The sequence below is a fragment of the Somniosus microcephalus genome, chromosome 12 (assembly GCF_052327205.1).
Source record: "Somniosus microcephalus isolate GS21.2 chromosome 12, FLI_Smic_1.0, whole genome shotgun sequence".
Taxonomy (NCBI): domain Eukaryota; kingdom Metazoa; phylum Chordata; class Chondrichthyes; order Squaliformes; family Somniosidae; genus Somniosus; species Somniosus microcephalus.
In genome coordinates, this window is record NC_140998.1 from 71,723,510 (window position 1) to 71,746,764 (window position 23,255).

The following is a 23,255-nucleotide window of genomic DNA, read 5'->3' on the forward strand; positions in this document are numbered from 1 at the left end:
TAAAATTCCACTATTAGGGACATAAGAACATTAAGAACAGGAGTAGGCCATTCAGCCCCTCGGGCCTGCTCTGCCACTCAATTAGATCATGGCTGATTATTGTAAGCGATCAACCAATAAGCATCAGAACTGGCAGGAGAGGAATTATCAGGAATACTGATTTGCTTAGTAACAGTATGACACCGAGAATGAGTATAAGGAGGTGAGATCAAAGGCATTAAATTTGAAGGCATTGGTAGAAACCCAATTGGGGCCCAATTCTCCTTCTGTTTTAGGCACTGAATTTTTTAATATATATATATACACTCACATCACTGTGAATTCTGCTTGATTCATTGTTGTTGTCAAGGTCTTCACCATTGAGTGTCACAGGCAGCTAGTTCACACTGCTATTACTTTCTTCATTCAGAACTTCAACTCAGTCATAGTATAATTATAATAACCTTGCACTGAATACATAAAACTGCTAAATTAATAGTCATCCATTATCTGTTTTTATCATGCACTTGGATTTTATAATCAGCAAAATAATAATTTCATTTCAGATTTATTTTGCAGATAGATTCTTCATGAATAGCCCCTTCTTTGAAAGTGTGTTATCTTGCAATGCAATTCATGTTCATTAACATTCAATTTGGATTCAATCAGAGGCGATGATAGAGACAGCTTCACAACGTAAGTGATGCCATTGGAAAACTAAGAACACGACTGATTGTGAGAATATTCAGTGTTTGATGGAGCTGGGCTGTGGGATCATAGAATCATAGAACAGCATGGAAAAAGGCCATTCGGTCCGTCGAGCCCATGCCGGCTCTCTGCAAGGACACATCAGCTAGTCCCACTCCCCCACCCTTTCCCCATAGCCCTGCAAATTTCTTTCATTCATCCAACTCCCTTTTGAAAGCCGTGATTGAATCTGCCTCCATCACCCTTTCAGACAGTGCATTCCAGATCTTAACCACTCGCTGCGTAAAACAGTTTTTTCTTACGTCACCTTTGGTACTTTTGCCAATCACCTTAAATCAATGTCCTCTGGTTCTCAACCCTTCTGCCAATGGGAACAGTTTCCTCTATCTACTCTGTCCAGACCCCTCATAATTTTGAACACCTCTAACAAATCTCCTCTCAATCTTCTCTGTTCCAAGGAGAACAATCCCAGCTTCTCCAGTCTATCAACGTAACTGAAGTCTCTCATTCCTGGAATCATTCTTGTAAATCTTTTCTGCACCCTCTCTAAGGCCTTCACATCCTTCTTAAAGTGTGGTTCCCAGAATTGGACACAGTACTCCAGTTGGGGCTGTAGAGACAGGAGCAGCAGGAAAGTGAGCAAGGGGCCTCCACATCTGATGAAGCCATAGGGGAAGCACTACGTAGGAGCATGCGTAAGAGGAAGATAAAGCACAAGTAGTCACAAGGGTAGTCACTTGGGTGGAATTTTGTGTTTAGTGTAAAAATACCATCACGTCGTAATTGTACATAAAAATTCTGATGGCAAATGTTGCAGTTGTGGCGTCTGTCATTTCGCTATTGGGACTTCCACATTGAGGCCTTAGGAATACTTGCAACTGTCAGTATAGTGGTCGGAGTGCTAGGAATTCTCTGGTTCTTGGCCATTGTCAATGCTCTGGTAAGAAGCTGCAAGGAAAAATTGTTTGATTGACTAGGCTAAGCGAATCTGGCCAGGATGAGTGCGTTCCTTGCATCCCGGGCAGCAATGTTCTCGCGTAATGCTGCCGCTGGTTGATGGGTCTCTGCAGGATGTTCGTTTTCCTCCTCCTCCTCCTCCTCATCTGAAGAGGATATGTGAGGAGCCACTTGGTCCTCAGGAATCTGCAAGCCACGATGCTGTGCCATGTTGTGAAGTGCACAGCAAACCACGACGATTCTGGAGACCCTGGCTGCTGAGTACTGCAGGGCTCCACCTGATCTATTCAGGCATCTGAAGCGCATCTTCAGCAAACCGATGGTTTGCTCGATTATGGCTCTGGTGGACATGTGGCTGGAGTTGTAGCTCTCCTCAGCTTCGTTGGATGTTCTCCTCAACGGCATCATCAGCCACGTCCTCAGGGGATAGCCCTTGTCTCCAAGTAGTCATCGGTTAAGTTGGTCTGGCGGACTGAATAGTGGAGGCACACTAGACTGGCACAGTATGAAGGAGTCATGGCAACTGCCAGGGTACATGGCACAAACCAGCTGAACGTTAAGGGAGTGGAAACCCTTGCGGTTGACAAAAATACCTGGATTGCAAAGGGGTGCCATAAGGGCCACATGTGTGCAGTTAGCGATGCCCTGCACCCTTGGAAAGCCTGCCAGATGAGCTAATCCAACCGCTCGCGCCGTGACACTTGCTCGATCCTTGGTGAAATGGATGTGATTGTGCGCGAGAACAGAGGGCATCGGTTACCTGCGTGATGCAAGTGTGTGCGGCCGCCTGGGAGATGCCGCTGATGTCTGCTGCTGATCCCTGGAAGGAGCCTGAGGCAAAAAAGTTGAGAGCGGTGGTGACTTTGACGGCCACTGGTAATGCTTGTCTACCTGGTCCTCTGGGCAGCAGGTCTTGCTGTAGCATTGCACAGATGTCAGTCACAACCTCTCGCAAAAGTCGGAGCTGCCTTTGGCACTGCTGCTCAGACATGTTGAGATAGGTGACCCTGCATCTGTAGACCCTGTTTGGGGGCTATCTCCTGCGCCGATGGGCTTCCAGGCGCCGGCCCCTTCTGGCCTGTGCAGCCTCAGGTGGGTGAGCATCAGCCTGGCGCTCCTGCTGCTGCTGCTGTTGCTGGTGCTGCTGTTGTTCCTGGTTCTGCTACTGCCACGGCTGGTGCTCGAGCTCCTCTAATGCCCAGATGGGAAGGAAATAAATGGCTCCCATGCTTCTGGTATATGCCTCCGTTGAGGAAGCACTGAGTGAAGGTGGCGAGAGGGCTTTCCCAGGAGGCCACACTGGAGATGGGTGTGAGGCTCCAACCTTCCACAGGTGTGGTTAAGCCTTCTACAAGTTGCCCCAGACCTGAGACCACTAAGTCCTGCCACCTGCAAATGATGGCTGATCAAATCTCCTCTTTAATGGTTGACCTGCAGTTGATAGTCATCAATCCAATAGTGCTCCCACCAGGTTTCACATTCGTGTTTCCCACTGTTGTGTATGTAACCTGTTCCACCTTAAGAGAGCTTAAGCCTGTTCCACCTTAAGAGATGTACTACTTTCTCAGGCTGCTGTAGACGTAATACCGGGGGTGAACACACCGGTATATAAGCACTGTGCAGTAATCTTGTATTCAGTATAGTCCCTACCTCCAACCAGTAAAGACCTGTTTTTATTGTTACTCATTAGTCTGTGTCTTAATTAACTAAATAATTCACAGACTTAACACCCACCAGGCGTGTTTTACGTGGGAAAAGGGTTAAATTTGCAAGGGCCTTTTAAAATAGGATTATAGAGGCCATTTAGTGGTTATTAAGGGCCTTAAAGACCAGTCCCGCCTGTTGGATGCGGGACGGAGTCGGGACCATCAGACACGCCTGAGTTAAAACTGCTTGGAGTCGGGAACCAGGCCGGGGGAGGGGGGGGTCCCGCCCGCCAGTTTTTGAAATTTTAACCCCCTGCACGCCTCCAAGCCCGACTCCACGGCTGAATGAAAATCGAGCCCTATACCTCTATTTATGAAGCGCAGGGTCCCATAAGCCTTTTTAACTGCTTTCTCAACCTGCCCTGCCACCTTCAACGATTTGTGCACACATACCCCCAGGTCTCTCTGTTCATGCACCCCCTTTAGAATTGTACCATTTCATTTTTATGTCCTCTCCTCATTCTTTCTACCAAAATGTATCACTTCACACTTTTCTGCATTAAATTTCATCTGCCACGTGTCCGCCCATTTCACCAGCCTGTCTATGTCTTCCTGAAGTCTATCACTCTCCTCCTCACTGTTCACTATACTTCCAAGTTTTGTGTCATCTGCAAATTTTGAAATTGTGCCCTGTACACCCACGTCCAAGTCATTAGTATATACCTAGAAAGATCTAGGTAAAAAAAAGCTGAAAATAATGGTAAAACCAATACATCTATACGAATCTGTATGAAATTGTTTCTACAACTGTGTTGGAACTTGATGAAAATTGGAAAATTGTTTCTTCTTTTAAAAATTCAAATCATTCTAATTCTCAAAATGATTTTAGGAGTGCAACTCTGACTGTTTTTCTGACAGAACAATTATTGGCCAGAAACAATTACAGGTCAGGAGCTATTTTCTAAATGATAACTACTCTTGTGCACTGTTGTTCTGCATCCATTTTTTGATTTAATTGGGTAGTAGTTTGGCCACAGAAGCAGATGTAACATGAATAATTTGATACTCTGAACTAATGGCTAACCCATTGATAGCCTCGATAACCCATAGCAATATCCTGCCCCATTCAAAACTTCCGAGGCTGGTGTAGGAAAAGCCACCGAGGTCATGCAGCAAGGTTACACGTGGCCTGTCCTCTGGATCTTACTTTGAGTGCCACTCAAACTGTTTTGTACAGGTTTTTGCCGCCTGATATCCAACAAAGCACAGGGCCTCGGCTGAGAATCTGGACTATAAATTAAGAGCCGAATGAAGCTGGCAGGTAAACAACCATTGTTTTATCTAGCGCAGTACTGGAAACAATCATAATCCTAAGCACTATTCTTATGGTGCTTCTATTAATTTATTCAAAAGAATAGTGATTAGGAATTCTAATTGACTATTTAACATTAAATAAAAATTCAACCTGAAGCCTTGAGCTCAGATCTGATGGAGTATCAGTCTCCTCTCTCTACTGGCTATAAGGGTCATGTATGAAATGTAGCCTCAATCTAGTTCCTGGTGCATGTGAACTAACAGCATTAAATTGGCCCACAGTTGGCTATCGCACTGGGGGGAATTTTGCCAGCCCTGGGGAGGCGGGTATGGAGGCGGGACTGCCGGAAAAATTGCAGAAACTGGGAGTGGGTACCAACCCCGCTCCCAACCCGCCTCCGTGCCATCTTCCCGGGAGGCGGATCCCCGACTCGCGCAGGGACCCTTCTCCTTGAGGCAGGAAGGGGATTACAGCCACTTAACTGCCTGTTAACAGGTAGTTAACAGGCAGTTAAGAGGCTTATCCCCATTTTACCCACACAAGTGCGGGTTTCCGATGGCTGCGAACCTCGCTAGGGTCAGCGAGGCGAGCAATGGGTCTGCGGGAGTGAGAAGGGTCGAAAAGTCCGCTGTAGGGGTGAGTGATGGATGTAAGTGTGGAGAGGTAAGTATGTGAGGTGAGCGCAAAGTGTTAGAAAAAGTTTCCTTACCTTTGCTTCTTCCTGCAGGCTTCAACCCTTGGGGATCTGGAGGTGCCTCATCTCAACAGCAGAGATGGCAGAATGGCTGCTGCATTCTCAGATACAGCAGCCATCTGCTTTCTGCTGAGGAGAGAGGTTTGGTGAGTCTTCAGTCCAAGGACTTACCTTGGAACAGAGATTGTCAGTGTTTGACAGCTTCTCAAAGCTGTCAAATGCTGACAATTCATCTGTCAAAACTTTTCGACAGATGAAACGTCATACGCTGACGTCCTCCGTCACCGGCTTTCCCTTAATTTGCTGGCTAAGCCCGCAGGACGGGTTTAACAAGGTCAATCAACGGAAAATAGCGTGGGTTGGCTGGACGTCGTTGGGGGCAGGGCTGAAACTCGACAACCAGCAGTCCCGCCCCCAACCCACCCCAATTGAGAAAATCCAGCCCCGAGAGTCCAGAAGGATGGCTGGTGTGGGAAGGGCAAAAATATTGGTACTCTTCTGAGGTAAGACTAAAGCACCTTGATGGGATGGATGAAATGCACCTTTATTCTGCAGGTGGTTGTACTACACCTGGCTTGGGAATGCCAGGTAACATAGGCATTCCTTTAGCTAGCATTCATCTACCACCTTCTTCAGCTCACAATTCACCAAAAAGCAACTTTACAAAATTGGCCCAGTTACGTAAGTCAACCAGAGCAATTTTAGATGATTAAGCCTTGACCAGCTGAAAAAATGATTTGGCTCCAAGCTAGCTTGGAGGAATCTAGAAGGTTTAGGAAAACAGATTAGTGGTGTTTAAAACTATTGTTAACTGAAGTGTATTATATTGAAAAAAGTAAAAATAAAGTTAAAACAAAAAATAGAGAGAAAATGGTTTCTTCAGTGTATATTTCAATTGTACGTGGTTAATATTATAGTAATAGTTACTTTTTGCATATCAGTAGCTATATTATAACAGTGTTTGCTTCATTATCGCAATCTATGTGTCTACGGCTTAAAAAAATTGGCCAAGAACTTGGAATTTCCAAATTTGGCAGCTCTTAACTCTGTACAATTAGAATGGAAAAGAGGAATATGTGGTAAAGTGGCTTAGATCAAATTGTAGTTATGGAAGTTATTCTATACCATAGAGTAATGTATGGGTTATACCAGCCACGAGTATGTCATAACTGGTCACGGGTATAAAAGTCAGAGCACTTTCAATAGCTTTGTTACTTTCTAAATATCTTACAACAGAGTAGGCAATTTGAATTGATAAGGATTTTTTTAAAGAAATGAGCAAGTCGCAAGTAACACCTGTAAAAAATCTTCAGGAGTCAATTAGTTGATTCAACACGTTGTATTTGGCAGTCAGTGTCAAACCCATGCTAAAATGTAACATTTTTTATGTATCTTAAACCTTCTAGAATTGTGCACATTTTGCCTTACCAAAATAACCAGCTATACAGTAGAAGGGTGAGTGTGCTTTCAATGCATCTTGTAAAGTAATATGTTGAAATCCTACTACAGCCAGCATGGATTTCATGCATAGAGAAGTTTCATTGTAAGTGCAGATTGGTTAATGACCTCGAAGGTTAACCTGCCATCCACCATATTGTGGAAAGGAAGGTCTCTTGTCAACCCTCCTATATCAGTGTGCGCTTGAGTTACGATCATTTTCAGCTGTTTGTGCTCTGATGGGAGCTCACTTGTGCCTCTACTAGTCATTGTATCAGCTGCTGCTATTTTAATGTACCTCGTAAAATGATAGTCCTGATGGGAAAGGCTGAAGTACTTGTAATTAGGGAAAAGCAAAAGCCAGACATTTACATTCATGCCACACAAAAGTCATCAATACTGAGAACGTTTCGGGCCATGGAGTGAAATGAGTAGGTTCCTGCCTGTTTATATCAGCCAGCTTGAATTTAAGGCAGCTTGGTCTCCAGAGAATGCTACACATCTCACTAATTACTCTATTTCAATAGCCTCACATTGGTTTTCTTTGTGATTTGACATTAAAAAAGGTAGGGATTTAGTTTGCACCAACTGGAATGAGGGAATTCTACTGTTTTCCATGTCTTGTGAAGGGTTTGCAATTGTTTTTAACTGACAGGAGGTCGCTGGAGTGCAGGCTTCTTGTTCTGAGACAGAATATACTATTCAAGCATATAGAATAACTTTACTGTTTCATTTTCTTTCAATCCAGCAAACATTTTGGTCCATTGATATTCCATTGCTTTTTTTCAGGATACTTATAAGAAACTGTATTAACTAAATAATTGTACTGCTTAATATTATGCCACTTTTTAATACATCTGATTTCAAAACAAAATCCTGTTTACCTGGGGTTCCCATGTTTGCAGGTTCCAGTCACATCCATGATATTGCATATGTTGATGTTTTGTTATACAAATTTCTTCAGATTCATTAAACAGTTGGACAATATGTTATCAAGTGCAATCATGGGAATATTATAATGTTCCATACACAATAATGGAACATTTGTGTAAGAACATCAGAAGGTCAAGGATTTGTGAAGGCCGTTTGGTCACTTACCATGCATCTTTCAGCAAATCTTGTACAATTAATTGCATCATGGCATTTCCTTGGTTTACTTAACCCAATAAGGTGATCCAATATGGAAGTAATACTTACATAATAATAAACTTGTGATAATACTCCCTGATCCTGGACATTGTTGAGCAAAAATAGTTATTAATATAACTATTTGACCAAAAGCTGTTGAATGCCAGTTGACATTTCAATGGTCAGAAGCAGTTCGGTAACTGTAGTACTCTCGAGTATATTTTATCAGTTATACCTATAATTATCTGGAAATGTGTTAATCTCTTTTGTAACCAGATATTTGTCCAGATATTTTTTATGGAGTTAATCAACTTTACATAGCATTTAATAGTTTTGATGGAAGTCTCTATCACTTGTATTGTTTATGTCCAGTAATTTCAAAGCTTGTCCCTATTAAAAAATTGTCATCAATAGAGGATGTTGTGAAAAAAACGTCTCATCAACTTTATAGTTGCCTTGTTTTCTTTGAGTTTGCCCAATTTTCTGACAATGTACAATTACCAAATAAACCTGGCAATGGCAAAAATATAAGCTCCACAGAAAACTAAATAATGAATCACGGAACTCCACATTATTAATGATGCCGTCCTCTATCCTACTTGGGAGGAGGAGATACGCGGGATCTCATTGCTGTTGAGTTGGCTCCAAGGTGATACAACTGGCGATGGAATATTACAACTAAGTCCATCCTCCACGGCAGACTCAGTAATCCAATATCTGAGCCAGGCGGGTATGCAGCACTCCAGGGCTCTATTGATGACTAACCAGCTCAGTCTGTCACTGGGGCTGAGATTCTTCCCATTTTGCTCCAGTTAAATTTGTAAACCCAATGTAATGGTTACAGCAGGTGCTGGTAATGGCTCTGCTGTTGCCATTTACAGCTTTTCTAGACCCATCTGTTGTTCCTTTACTTGAACCATTACCACCCCCTTTTGCCTTGCACCATCATCCCTTTTGTCATTAAATCACTCCTGTGCTCCACTCTATCAGACCTTCCCATTTGTTCTTTTGGTACTCCCACGGTGCTGTTAGGTAGGTAGTTCCAGGATTTTGACCCGGCGAGAAAGAAGGAAAGGCGATATACTTCTAAGTCAGGATGGTGTGTGACTTGGAGGGGAGCTTGGGGGTTGTGGTGTTCTCATGTGCCTGCTGCCCTTGTCCTTCCAGGTGGTAGAGGTCGCGGGTTTGGGAGACGTTCTCGAAGAAGCCTTGGCGAGTTGCTGCAGTGCATCTTGTAGATGGTACACACTGCAGTCACGTTGCATCAGTGGTGGAGGGAGTGAATGTTTAAGGTGGTGGATGGGATGCTGATCAAACAGGCTGCTTTGTCCTGGATGGTGTCGAGCTTCTTGAGTGTTGTTGGAGCTGCACTCATCCATGCAAATGGAGAGTATTCCATCACACTCCTGACTGCATTGAGAACCACTCTTGACTTTTGCCTTGTAGATGGTGGAAAGGCTTTGGGGAGTCAGGAAATGAATCACTCGCTGCAGAATACCCAGCCTCTGACCTGCTCTTGTAGTCACAGTATTTATGTGCCTGGTCCAATTAAGTTTCTGGTCAATGGTGACCCCCCAAGATGTTGATGATGCGAAACTCGATGATGGTAATGTCATTGAATGTCAAGGGGAGGTGGTTAGACTCTCTCTTGTTGAAGATGGTCATTGCCTGGCACTTGTGTGGCACGAATTTTACGTGCCACTTACCAGCCCAAGTCTGAATGTTGTCTTTTTTATATATATATATATATATATATATATTCATTCCTAGGATGTGGGCGTCGCTGGCAAGGCCAGCATTTATTGCACATCCCTAATTGCCCTTGAGAATGTAGTGATGAGCTGCGATCTTGAATCGCTGCAGTCCGTGAAGTGAAGGTACTCCCACAGTGCTGTTAGGGAGGGAGTTCCAAGATTTTGACCCAGCGACAATGAAGGAATGGCGATATATTTCCAAGTCAGGATGGTGTGTAACTTGGAGGGGAACTTGCAGGTGATGGTGTTCCTATGCGCTTGCTGTCCTTGTCCTTCTAGGTGGTAGAGGTCGCGGGTTTGGGAGGTGCTGCCGAAAAAGCCTTGGCGAGTTGCTGCAGTGCTTCTTGTAGATGGTACACACTGCAGCCACAATGCGCCGGTGGTGGAGGGACTGAATGTTTAAGGTGGTGGATGGGGTGCCAATCAAGTGGGCTGCTTTGTCCTGGATGGTGTCGAGCTTCTTCACTGTTCTTGGAGCTGCACCCATCCAGGCAAGTGGAGGGTATTCCATCACACTCCTGACTTGTGCCTTGTAGATGGTGGAAAGGCTTTGGGGAGTCAGGAGGTGAGGCACTCACCATAGAATACCCAGCTTCTGACCCGCTCTTGTTGCCACAGTATTTATGTGGCTAGTCCAGTTAAGTTTCTGGTCAATGGTAACTCCCAGGATGTTGATGGTGGGGGATTTGGTGATGGTAATGCCATTGAATCATAGAATCATAGAATGGTTACAGCACAGAAGGAAGCCATTCAGCCCGTCGAGCCCATGCCGCTTCTCTGCAAGAGCACTTCAGCTAGTCCCACTCCTCTGCCCTTTCCCCATAGCCCTGCAAATTTTGTTCCTTCAGGTACTTATCCAATTCCCTTTTGAAAGCCATGATTGAGTCGGCCTCCACCACCCTCTCAGGCAGTGCAATCCAGATCCTAACCCCTCGCTGCGTAAACAAGTTTTTCCTCATGTCACCTTTGGTTCTTCTGCCAATCACCTTAATTCCTCTGGTTCTCGACCCTTCCGCCAATGGGAACAGTTTCTCTCTATCTACTCTATCTAGATCCCTCATGATTTTGAACACCTCTATCAAATCTCCTCTCAACAATCTCTGCTCTAAGGAGAACAACCCCAGCTTCTCCAATCTATCCACGTAACTGAAGTCCCTCATCCCTGGAATCATTCTCGTAAATCTTTTCTGCACCCTCTCTAAGGCCTTCACATCCTTCCTAAAGTGTGGTGCCCAGAATTGGTCACAATACTCCAGTTGAGGCCGAACCAGTGTTTTATAAAGATTCATCATAACTTCCTTGCTTTTGTACTCTATGGGCTCGATTTTGCCATTGGTGCGGGCTGGAGGCGTGTCAGACGCTTTTTGTGTTAGCCACCCGACTCCAATTTGATGTGGGAAAATTATGCGATTTTCCCCTAATTGGGCAATTGATTTCCAGCGTGTGGGAATCCCTGTCTATGCCTTCTTGAAGCCTATCACTATCCTCCTCACTGTTCTCTATACTTCCAAGTTATGTGTCATCTGCAAATTTTGAAATTGTGCCCTGTACTCCCGGTTGAAGTCATTAATATATATCAAGAAAAGCAGTGGTCCTCGTACTGACCCCTGGGGAGCACCACTGTATACCTTCCTCCAGTCTGAAAAACAACTGTTCACCACTACTCTCTGTTTCCTGTCACTTAGCCAATTTTGTATACATGCTGCCACTGTCCCTTTTATTCCATGGGCTTCAACTTTACTGGCAAGCCTATTATGTGGTACTTTATCAAAGGCACCTTTTGGAAATCCATATACACCATGTCAACCGCATTGCCCTCATCAACCTTCTCTGTTGCCTCATCAAAAAACTCGTCAAGGGACGGTGTTTAGAATCTCGCTTGTTGGGGATAGTCATTACCTGGCACTTGTGTGGCATGAACGTTACTTGCCACTTATCAACCCAAGCCTGAATGTCGTCCAGGTCTTGCTGCATGCAGGCATGGACTGCTTCATTACCTGAGGAGTTGCGAATAGAACTGAATACTGTGGAATCATCAGCGATCATCCCCACTTCTGACCTTATGATAGAGGGAAGGTTATTGATGAAGCAGCTGAAGATGATTGGGCCTAGGACACTGCCCTGAGGAACTCCTGCTGCGATGTCTTGGGGCTGAGATGATTGGCCTCCAACAACAATAACCATCTCCCATTGTGACAGGTATGACTCCAGCCAGTGGAGAACTTTCCCACTGATTCCCATTGCCTTCAATTTTACTAGGGCTCCTTGGTGCCACACATCAGTCTAATGTTGCCCTGATGTCGAGGGCAGTCGCTCTCACCTCACCTTTTGCAGTAAGATTCAACGTTTTATTACGACAATATGTATATGCATTTCAATCCTCTGTCACATGATGTTTTTAATAGAACAGGCACATTTAAGTCCAGACAAGCACAAAGTGGACTAAATTCGAATTTATCTGATCAAATTAAAACTTGGATTAGTACTTTGATTTCACTACTGATCTCTCTCTATGGAATATTATAAGATATCAGGCAAAGCAGTGACAAAGGAGCACTGCCACCCTGCTGGCTAAAGTATGAGGGGGGTGATCCTAGTGACAACATAGAAGAGTCGGAGCTGTTACCGATGCAGGTGTTGTCTGTCTGCTGTATCCAAGGTGACAGAAGAGATTGCCGCAGCATTTTCAAAAGCACTGAATTTAAGAGAGTAATCAGTTTGATCTTCAAATAGAATCATTTATTTGAAGACTGCACTGTGTCAGCTCTTCAAGCACAAGGATATTGAAAGAATACAACAGATGCTCAGCCTATCTCTACCCTACACACGCTCAGTCTATCTCTACCTTACACACGCTCAGTCTATCTCTACCTTACACACGCTCAGTCTATCTCTAACCTACACACGCTCAGTCTATCTCTACCCTACACGCGCTCAGTCTATCTCTACCCTACACAGGCTCAGTCTATCTCTACCCTACACACACTCAGTCTATCTCTACCCGACACACGCTCAGTCTATCTCTACCCTACACACGCTCAGTCTATCTCTACCCTACACACGCTCAGTCTATCTCTACCCTACACACGCTCAGTCTATCTCTACCTTACACACGCTCAGTCTATCTCTAACCTACACACGCTCAGTCTATCTCTACCTTACACACGCTCAGTCTATCTCTACCCTACACACGCTCAGTCTATCTCTACCCTACACACGCTCAGTCTATCTCTACCCTACACACGCTCAGTCTATCTCTACCCTACACACGCTCAGTCTATCTCTACCTTACACACGCTCAGTCTATCTCTACCCTACACACGCTCAGTCTATCTCTACCCTACACACGCTCAGTCTATCTCTACCCTACACACGCTCAGTCTATCTCTACCCTACACACGCTCAGTCTATCTCTACCCTACACACGCTCAGTCTATCTCTACCCTACACACGCTCAGTCTATCTCTACCTTACACATGCTCAGTCTATCTCTACCCTACACACGCTCAGTCTATCTCTACCCTACACACGCTCAGTCTATCTCTACCCTACACACGCTCAGTCTATCTCTACCTTACACACGCTCAGTCTATCTCTACCCTACACACGCTCAGTCTATCTCTACCCTACACACGCTCAGTCTATCTCTACCCTACACACGCTCAGTCTATCTCTACCTTACACATGCTCAGTCTATCTCTACCCTACACACGCTCACTCTATCTCTACCCTACACACGCTCAGTCTATCTCTACCCTACACACGCTCAGTCTATCTCTACCTTACACACGCTCAGTCTATCTCTACCCTACACAGGCTCTGTCTATCTCTACCCTACACACGCTCAGTCTATCTCTACCCTACACACGCTCAGTCTATCTCTACCCTACACACGCTCAGTCTATCTCTACCCTACACACGCTCAGTCTATCTGTACCCTACACACGCTCAGTCTATCTCTACCCTACACACGCTCAGTCTATCTCTACCCTACACACGCTCAGTCTATCTCTACCCTACATACGCTCAGTCTATCTCTACCCTACACACGCTCAGTCTATCTCTACCCTACACACGCTCAGTCTATCTCTACCCTACACACGCTCAGTCTATCTCTACCCTACACACGCTCACTCTATCTCTACCCTACACACGCTCAGTCTATCTCTACCCTACACACGCTCACTCTATCTCTACCCTACACACGCTCAGTCTATCTCTACCCTATGCACGCTCAGTCTATCTCTACTTTACACACGCTCAGTCTATCTCTACCCTACGCACGCTCAGTCTATCTCTACCTTACACACGCTCAGTCTATCTCTACCCTACACACGCTCACTCTATCTCTACCCTACACACGCTCAGTCTATCTCTACCCTACACACGCTCAGTCTATCTCTACCCTACACACGCTCAGTCTATCTCTACCCTACACACGCTCAGTCTATCTCTACCCTACACAGGCTCAGTCTATCTCTACCCTACACACGCTCAGTCTATCTCTACCCTACACACGCTCAGTCTATCTCTACCCTACACACGCTCAGTCTATCTCTACCCTACACATGCTCAGTCTATCTCTACCCTACACACGCTCAGTCTATCTCTACCCTACACATGCTCAGTCTATCTCTACCCTACACACGCTCAGTCTATCTCTACCCTACACACGCTCAGTCTATCTCTACCCTACACACGCTCAGTCTATCTCTACCCTACACATGCTCAGTCTATCTCTACCCTACACAAGCTCAGTCTATCTCTACCCTACACAAGCTCAGTCTATCTCTACCCTACACACGCTCAGTCTAACTCGACCCTACACACGCTCAGTCTATCTCTACCCTATACACGCTCAGTCTATCTCTACCCTACACACGCTCAGTCTATCGCTACCCTACACAGGCTCAGTCTATTTCTACCCTACACACGCTCAGTCTATCTCTACCCTACACACGCTCAGTCTATCTCTACCCTACACACCCTCAGTCTATCTCTACCCTACACACGCTCAGTCTATCTCTACCCTACACAGGCTCAGTCTATCTCTACCCTACACACGCTCAGTCTATCTCTACCCTACACACGCTCAGTCTATCTCTACCCTACACACGCTCAGTCTATCTCTACCCTACACAGGCTCAGTCTATCTCTACCCTACACACGCTCAGTCTATCTCTACCCTACACACGCTCAGTCTATCTCTACCCTACACACGCTCAGTCTATCTCTACCCTACACACGCTCAGTCTATCTCTACCCTACACACGCTCAGTCTATCACTACCCTACACACGCTCAGTCTATCTCTACCCTACACACGCTCAGTCTATCTCTACCCTACACACACTCAGTCTATCTCTACCCTACACACACTCAGTGTATCTCTACCCTACACACGCTCAGCCTATCGCTACCCTACACACGCTCAGCCTATCTCAAGGTTAAAAACATAGAACGTAAGATTTTGGAGCAGGAGTAGTTCATTTGGCCCCTTGAGCCTGCTCCGCCATTCAATAAGATCATGGCTGACCTGATCTTGGCCTCAACTCCACTTCCCTGCCTGCTCCCCATAACCCTTGACTCCCTTACCATTCAAAATCTGTCTATCTGCACCTCAAATATATTCAATGATCCAGCCTGCGCAGCTCTCTGGGGTAGAGAATTCCAAAGATTCATGACCCTCTGAGAGAAGAAATTCCTCCTCATTTCCTTTTTAAATGGGTGCCCTCTTATTCTGAAACTATGCCCCCTAGATCTAGATTCCCCCACGAGGGGAAACATCCTCTCTGCATCTACCCTGCCAAGTCCCTTCAGAATCTTATATGTTTCAATAAGATCCCCTCTCATTCTTCTAAACTCCAGTGAGTATAGTCCCAACCTGTTCAACTTTTGTTCATAAGACAACCCCCTCATCTCAGGAATCAGCCTTGTGAACCTTCTCTGAACTGCTTCCATTGCAGGTATATCCTTCCTTAAATAAGGAGACCAAAATTGTACACAGCACTCCAGGTGTGGTCTCACCAATGCTCTGTACAGTTGTAACAGGACTTCCCTATTTTTATAGAAACATTGAAACATAGAAAAATAGGAGCAGGACTAGGCCATTCAATATGATCACGGCTGATCCCCTATCTCAATACCATATTCCCGCTCTCTCCCCATACCCCTTGATGCCTTTTGTGTCTAGAAATCTATCTATCTCCTTCTTAAATATATTCAGTGACTTTGCCTCCACAGCCTTCTGTGATAGAGAATTCCACAGGTTCAACTAAGTGAAGAAATTTCTCCTCCTCTCAGTCCTAAATGTCCTACTTCGTATCCTGAGACTGTGACCCGTCGTTCTAGACCCCCCAGCCAGGGGAAACATCCTCCCTGCATCCAGTCTGTCTATCCCTGTCAGAATTTTATATGTTTCAATGAGATCCCCTCTCATTCTTCTAAACTGTAGTGAATACAGGCCTAGTCGACCCAATCTCTCCTCATACGACAGTCCTGCCATCCCTGGAATCAGCCTGGTGAACCTTCGCTGCACTCCCTCTATGGCAAGTATATCCTTTCTTAGGTAAGGAGACCAAAACTGCACACAGTACTCCAGGTGTGGTCTCACCAAGGCCCTGTATAACTGTAGTAAGACATTCTTGCTCCTGTACTCAAATCCTCTTGCAATGAAGGCCAACATACCATTTGCCTTCCTAACTGCTTGCTGCACCTGCATGTTTGCTTTCAGTGATTGGTGTACAAGGACACCCAGGTCCCTTTGTACATCAGCATTTCTCAATTTTGCACCATTTAAATAATACTCTACCTTTCTGTTTTTCCTACCGAAGTGGATAACTTCACATTTATCCACGTTATACTGCATCTGCCATGTATTTGCCCACTCACTCAACTTGTCTAAATCGCCTTGAAGCCTCTTTGCATCCTCCTCACAATTCACAATCCCACCTAGTTTTGTGTCGTCAGCAAACTTGGAAATATTACAGCAAAATACTGCGGATGCTGGAAATCTGAAATAACAACAGAAAACGCTGGAAAAACTCAGCAGGCCAGGCAGCATCCATGGAGAGAGAAACAGAATTAACGTTTCAGGTCTGGGACCCGGTTCCCTCATCCAATCATTGATAGATATTGTGAATAGCTGGGGCCCAAGCACTGATCCCTGCGGTACCCCACTAGTCACCACCTGCCACCCCGAAAAAGACCCATTTATTCCTACTCTCTGTTTCCTGTCTGTTAACCCATTTTCAATCCATGCCAGTATATAACCCCCAATCCCATGTGCTTTAATTTTGCACACTATGGGCCGGGTACTCCGATCCCTACAGGTGGGTACACGCTGTGCACCCACCCTTAGGGACATGGGAAATGCTGATTTCAGACATGCACAGTGCATGCGCTGAAAACCGGCATTTCTGACCTGTCCTCCGGCTGCCCTGGAGCCTCTGTGGGCAGGTAGTTCCGCTTTTTGGAGACCCTCCGCTCGCCGAAAACCCTTACAATTCTTATGCCTGGTAAAAGCAGGCGTAAGGCCTGCTTTTACCAGGATAAGATTAGAAAAAAGTAAAAAAATATATATATTTTTAGCCCCATAAAATACTTTAATTATTTTTTTCAAAAAATTAAATTTTTGTTTAAAATACTTAATTTATTGTAATTTTAAGTCATATTTTAAATGTGATTTTTAAAAAATTTATTTAAAGTTTTACTATGTTTCTTCATTGATCTCCATTCATATATTTGACAGGTCTTCCTGTCAAATGTATGAAGGGAGGTTCCCTTCTGTGATTGGCTCCCCATGGCCCACGTGATCCCAGGGACGCTGCAAACTATATGCGCCCCTGGGATACGTGGGCCCTGCGCACTTGGTGTTTGGTGAGGCCCAGCATCGGAACTGTGTGTGTCCCGGGAGCCCTCAGGAAAGGGCGCAGATTTTTCCAGATTACAGGCCTCCGCCCGCGGGAGGCCTGCGATCGAAAAAATGGGCCTATAACTCTTATGTGGGACTTTATCAAAGGCCTTCTGAAAATCCAAATACACCACATCCACTGGTTCTCCCTTATCTATCCTACCAGTTACATCCTCAAAAAACTCCAGTAGGTTTGTCAAACACGATTTCCCTTTCATAAATCCATGTTGACTTTGTCTAATCCCATTGACATTTTCTAAGTGTCCTGTTATCACATCCTTTATAATAGACTCTAGCATTTTCCCTACTACTGATGTTAGGCTAACCGATCTGTAGTTCCCTCTTTTTTCTCTCCCTCCTTTTTTAAATAGTGGGGTTACATTTGCCACCCTCCAATCTGCAGGAATTGTTCCATAATCTATAGAATTTCGGAAGATGACAACCAATACATCCACTATTTCCATGGCTACCTCTTTTAGTACTCTGGGATGCAGATTATCAGGCCCTGGGAATTTCTCCAGCACTATTTTTTTACTAATACTAATTTCCTTTAATTCCTCCTTCTCACTAAACCCTTGGTTCCCTTGCATTTCTGGGAAGTTATTTGTGTCCTCTTCCGTGAAGACAGAACCAAAGTATTTGTTTAATTGCCCTGCCATTTCCTTGTTCCCCATTATAAATTCTCCCGTTTCTGACTGTAAGGGACCTACATTTGTCTTCACTAATCTTTTTCTTTTTACATACTTGTAGAAGCTTTTACAATCCGCTTTTATGTTCCATTCCCTTTGCAATAAAGACTAACACTCCATTTGCCTTCCTATTTACTTGCTGTACCTGCATGCTACCTCTTTGTGATTCATGTACAAGGACACCCAGATTCCTCTGTACCTCAGCATTTTGTAACCTCTCCCCATTTAAATAATAATTTGCTTTTTTATTTTTCCTACCAAAGTGGATAACCTTGCATTTTCCCACATTATACTCCATTTGCCAGATTCCTGCCCACTCACTTAGCCTATCTATATCCCTTTGGAGATTCTTTGCGTCCTCCACACAATTTGCTTTCCCACCTATCTTTGTATCATTAGCAAATTTGGCTACATTATACTCGGTCCCTTCATCTAATATGGTCATTAATATAGATTGTAAATAGTTGAGGCCCCAGCACTGATTCCTGCGGCACCCCACTGGTTACAGTTTGCCAACCTGAAAATGACCCATTTATCCCGACTCTCTGTTTTCTGTTAGTTAGCCAATCCTCTATCCATGCTAATATATTACCCCCAACCCTGTGAGCTCTTATCTTGTGTAGTAACCTTTTATGTGGCACCTTATCAAATGCCTTCTGGAAATCCAAATACACGGCATCTACTGGTTCCCCTTTATCCACCCTACTCGTTACATCCTTAAAGAACTCCAGCAAATTTGTCAAACATGATTTTCCTTTCTCTACCCTACACATGTTCAGTCTATCTCTACCCTACATACGCTCAGTCTATCTCAACCGTACATCCAGAAGTTAAACCATTTTGTTTATACCAGTTTCTGTTATTCTCGATAGAATTTTATTATAATGGTACACCTTTAAATACATCCAAAGAAAATTCCCTATGCTAAATTCAATTCTATCCCAGATGCAGAAGTAATGATTTAAAACTGTGTTCCTACATACAGTGCTTGCCCCTTACACATTGGAATTATGTATTAGAAACATCTAAAAATGTATTTGGAAATCACAAATTTGGTTCCTGCTAGAGAAGACAAACCATTGTTACTGCTCATATAAAGTTAGGTATTGTAGGGGGTGGCGTGTGCCCAGTCAGCTCTGCCCCTGACTGTCTCTGAGCGGTTCGAATCGCTCCCACACCCCTGGGTTCTAGACACCGGACTTAGGTACAGGCGGCGATACAGAAAATAGAGTAGACAACTGGTTTGGTACAAGAAAACCATAATTTTTATTAAAGGCACAATAAAATCACAACACTAAAAATTACTAGAATAATTACAGGCATATAAAAGTACACTTAATTGGGAATGGGGAACACATGGCACATCGAGGGAACAAACACATTAAAAATCCCCCTACCCTTATCCCACCCCCAATACCTAACTAGATTAAGCTACGAGGGGCCAGGGATTTATGCCCACCAATGGGGTTTCCTTGACAGTTCGAAACCTGTCGATTAAGCCAGTTGTGGTTTTGGGGTTTGCTCTTGTTGTCCTTGGGGGCCTGCCATCATCACGTGGTCCCAGGGCGCGGCAGTGGAGTCGTCTGAGTAAAGTACCCTCTTTATTCCTCCGTTACAGATAGGGAGTAAAGTCTTTGTTAGGTACTTTACCTTGCAGAAAATGATTGTTCTTCTGGTGGTGGTTTGGTCGCCGATGGTTTTGTTGCGGTTGGGGTTCGGTTGGCGGTCTATAGTGTTAGCTTGATTTTTCTACCCGTGCTTCGAACGCCAGCTTATAACTGGATCAGGGTGTGTGCCCGCTCGTCCCCAATGCTTCTTTTCGCTGCCCTTCTCTGCTTATTGGTTTTTGCCATTCGTCTCACCTCGCCTGCCCATTTGCGGCCCCGTGCGTCCTGTGCGTGTTTGATTCGGATCCCGTTCTCCTCCCGCGTTTGGCCCCCGGTGTTGTAATGGGCGTCCTCGGTGTCGAGCAGCGCGTGTAGGGGGCATCCTTTACTGGGTTTACGGTAATTTACCTTCCTTTACCTGGTTTACGGTAATTTACAGCCTTTTTGCCACTGCACAGTGACCAATTCCAATCAGCGGTTTCGAATCGCTAAACCACCCCTTCCAGTTCTGACTGGAGGAACTTATAATTAATGATATATTAAAACAGACAAATGGTCTGGATGCAAGAAAGTCAAATTTTATTACAACTAAGAAACTACACCACACAATCAAAGTAATCACGGTAAAATTGCTTAAATAGGGGAGGAAAAACGGACACAATGAGGGAAATCGACTAAAATACAATTCTAACGAAATCCCCACTTTACTCCCACCCCTAAGCCTATCCTAAGTCACCTTGTGGAAGGCCAGAAAAATATATGCTCACCACTGCAATGCCAGCTCCGTGTCCCATGAGATCTTCACTGCCCTGAAGTAAAGAAACACCCCAATGTTTTAAACGTAAACTGCTGGTGTTTTACTTCTTCAGACAGACTCCACACTGTAGAGGGCACATGAAGGCAAGCCAGAGAGAGAGAGATGCCCCTGAGAAGCTATCTCTTATACCCCAATTTTGGGGCAGAAATGTTCCCGCCCAGATCTGGAAGTTTCTGGGCTAAAACAAAAGGGATCCAACTGTCCCCATTGTCCAGTAATGGGTGATTCAAACCCATTCAATTTTAAACTGTTCCTTTTTTTTCAGTTTGAGTGTCTCTTTGCACTTCCCCTTCTCCCAATCTATTGCCATTCAAATAATAATCTGCCTTCCTGTTTTTGCCACCAAAGTGGATAACCTCACATTTATCCACATTATAGTGCATTTGCCATGTTTCTGCCCAATCACCCAACCTGTCCAAATCGTGCTGGAGTTTCACGACATCCTCCTCACAGCATACCCTCCCACCCAGCTTTGTGTCACCTGCAAATTTGGAGATATTACATCCAATTCCCTCGTCCAGATCATTAATATATATTGTGAACAGCTGGGGTCCGAGGACTGATCCTTGCGGTACCCCACTAGTCACTGCCTGCCACTCGGAAAATGACCCGTTTATTCCAACTCTTTGCTTTCTGTCCGCCAACCAGTTCTCTATCCAAGTCAATACCTTGCCCCCAATCCCATGTGCCTTAATTTTGCACGCTAATCTCTTATGCGGGACCTTATCGAAAGCCTTCTGAAAGTCCAAATACACCACATCCACTGGTTCTCCCTTATCTATTTTACCAGTTACATCCTCAAAAAATTCCAGTAGATTAGTCAAGCATGATTTACCTTTTGTAAATCCATGTTGACTTTGTCCGATCCAGTCACTGCTTTCCAAGTGCTCTGCTATTACATCTTTTATAATGGACTCTAGCATTTTCCCCACTACCGATGTCAAACTTACCGGTCTATAATTCCCCGCCTTTTCTCTACCACCTTTTTTGGATAGTGGGGCAACATTAGCTACCCGCCAATCCATGGGTACCGTTCCAGAGTCTATTGAGTTCTGGAAGATGACCAGCAATGCATCTACTATTTCTAGGGCCACTTCCTTAAGTACCCTGGGATGTAGATTATCAGGCCCTGGGGATTTATCGGCCTTCAGTCCCATCAATTTTCCTAACACCATTTCCCTACAAATACTGATTTCTTTCAGTTCCACCCTTTCATCAGACCCTATGTTCCCCGGCATCTCTGGGAGGTTATTTCTGTCCTCCTTTGTGAAGACAGAACCAAAATATGTATTTAGTTGGTCTGCCATTTCTTTGTTCCCCATTATAAATTCCCCCAATTGTGACTGCAAGGGACCTACGCTTGACTTCACCAATCTTTTTCTCTTCACATATCTATAAAAGCTTTTACAGTCAGTTTTTATGTTCACTGATAGCTTACTCTCATATTCTATTTTCCCTTTCTTAATTAATCCCTTTGTCCTCCTTTGTTGAATCCTAAACTGCTCCCAATCCTCAAGATTATTGCTTTTTCTGGCCAATTTATATGCTCGCTCCTTGGACCTTATGCTATCCCTAATTTCCCTTGTTAGCCACGGTTGGGTCACCTTTTTTGTTTTATTTTTATGCCAAATTGGGATGAACAAATTCTGTAGTTCATCCATTCGGTCTTTGAATGTTTGCCATTGCCTATCCACCGTCAACCCTTTGAGTGCCATTCCCCAATCAAGCCTACCCAACTCGCTCCTCAGACCATCGTAGTTTCCTTTATTTAAATTGAGGACCCTAGTCTCCGAGTCAACTACTTCATTCTCCATCTTAATGAAGAATTCGATCATATTATGATCGCTCTGACCCAAGGGGCCTCGTACAACAAGATTGCTAATTAATCCTTTCTCGTTGCATAATACCCAGTCTAAGATGGCCTGATCTCTGGCTGGTTCCTCGACATATTGGTCAAGGAAACCATCCCGTAAACAGTCCAGGAATTTCTTCTCTACAGTATTGTTACTAATTTGGTTGGCCCAATCTATATGTAGATTAAAGTCACCCATGATGACTGCTGTGCCCTTATTGCACGCTTCTTTAATTTCTCTTTTAATGCCATCACCAACCTCCGCCTTACTGTTTGGAGGTCTATAAACCACTCCCACTAACATTTTTTCCCCCTTAGTATTTCTCAATTCTACCCATACAGATTCCACCTCATCAGAGCTAATATCCTTCATTACAATTGTGTTAATCCCTTCTTTAACCAGTAATGCTACCCCACCTCCCTTTCCTTTTTGCCTATCTTTCCTGAATATCGAATACCCCTGGATGTTGAGTTCCCAGTCCTGGCCTTCCTTGAGTCACGTTTCCGTAATCCCAACCAAATTGTATTTGTTTACTTCTATTTGCGCAGCCAATTCATCCACCTTATTACAAATGCTCCTCGCATTAAGACACAAAGCCTTCAGGCTTGTTTTTTTAACGCTCTTAGACCTATTAGAATTATTATTTACTGTGGCCATGTTTGATTTAAACCGTTGATTTCTCTGACTGCCACTTTTGTTTTTCTCCTTCCTATCTTTTGCTTTTATCCTTGTTTTCCTTTCCTCTGTCTCCCTGCTCAGG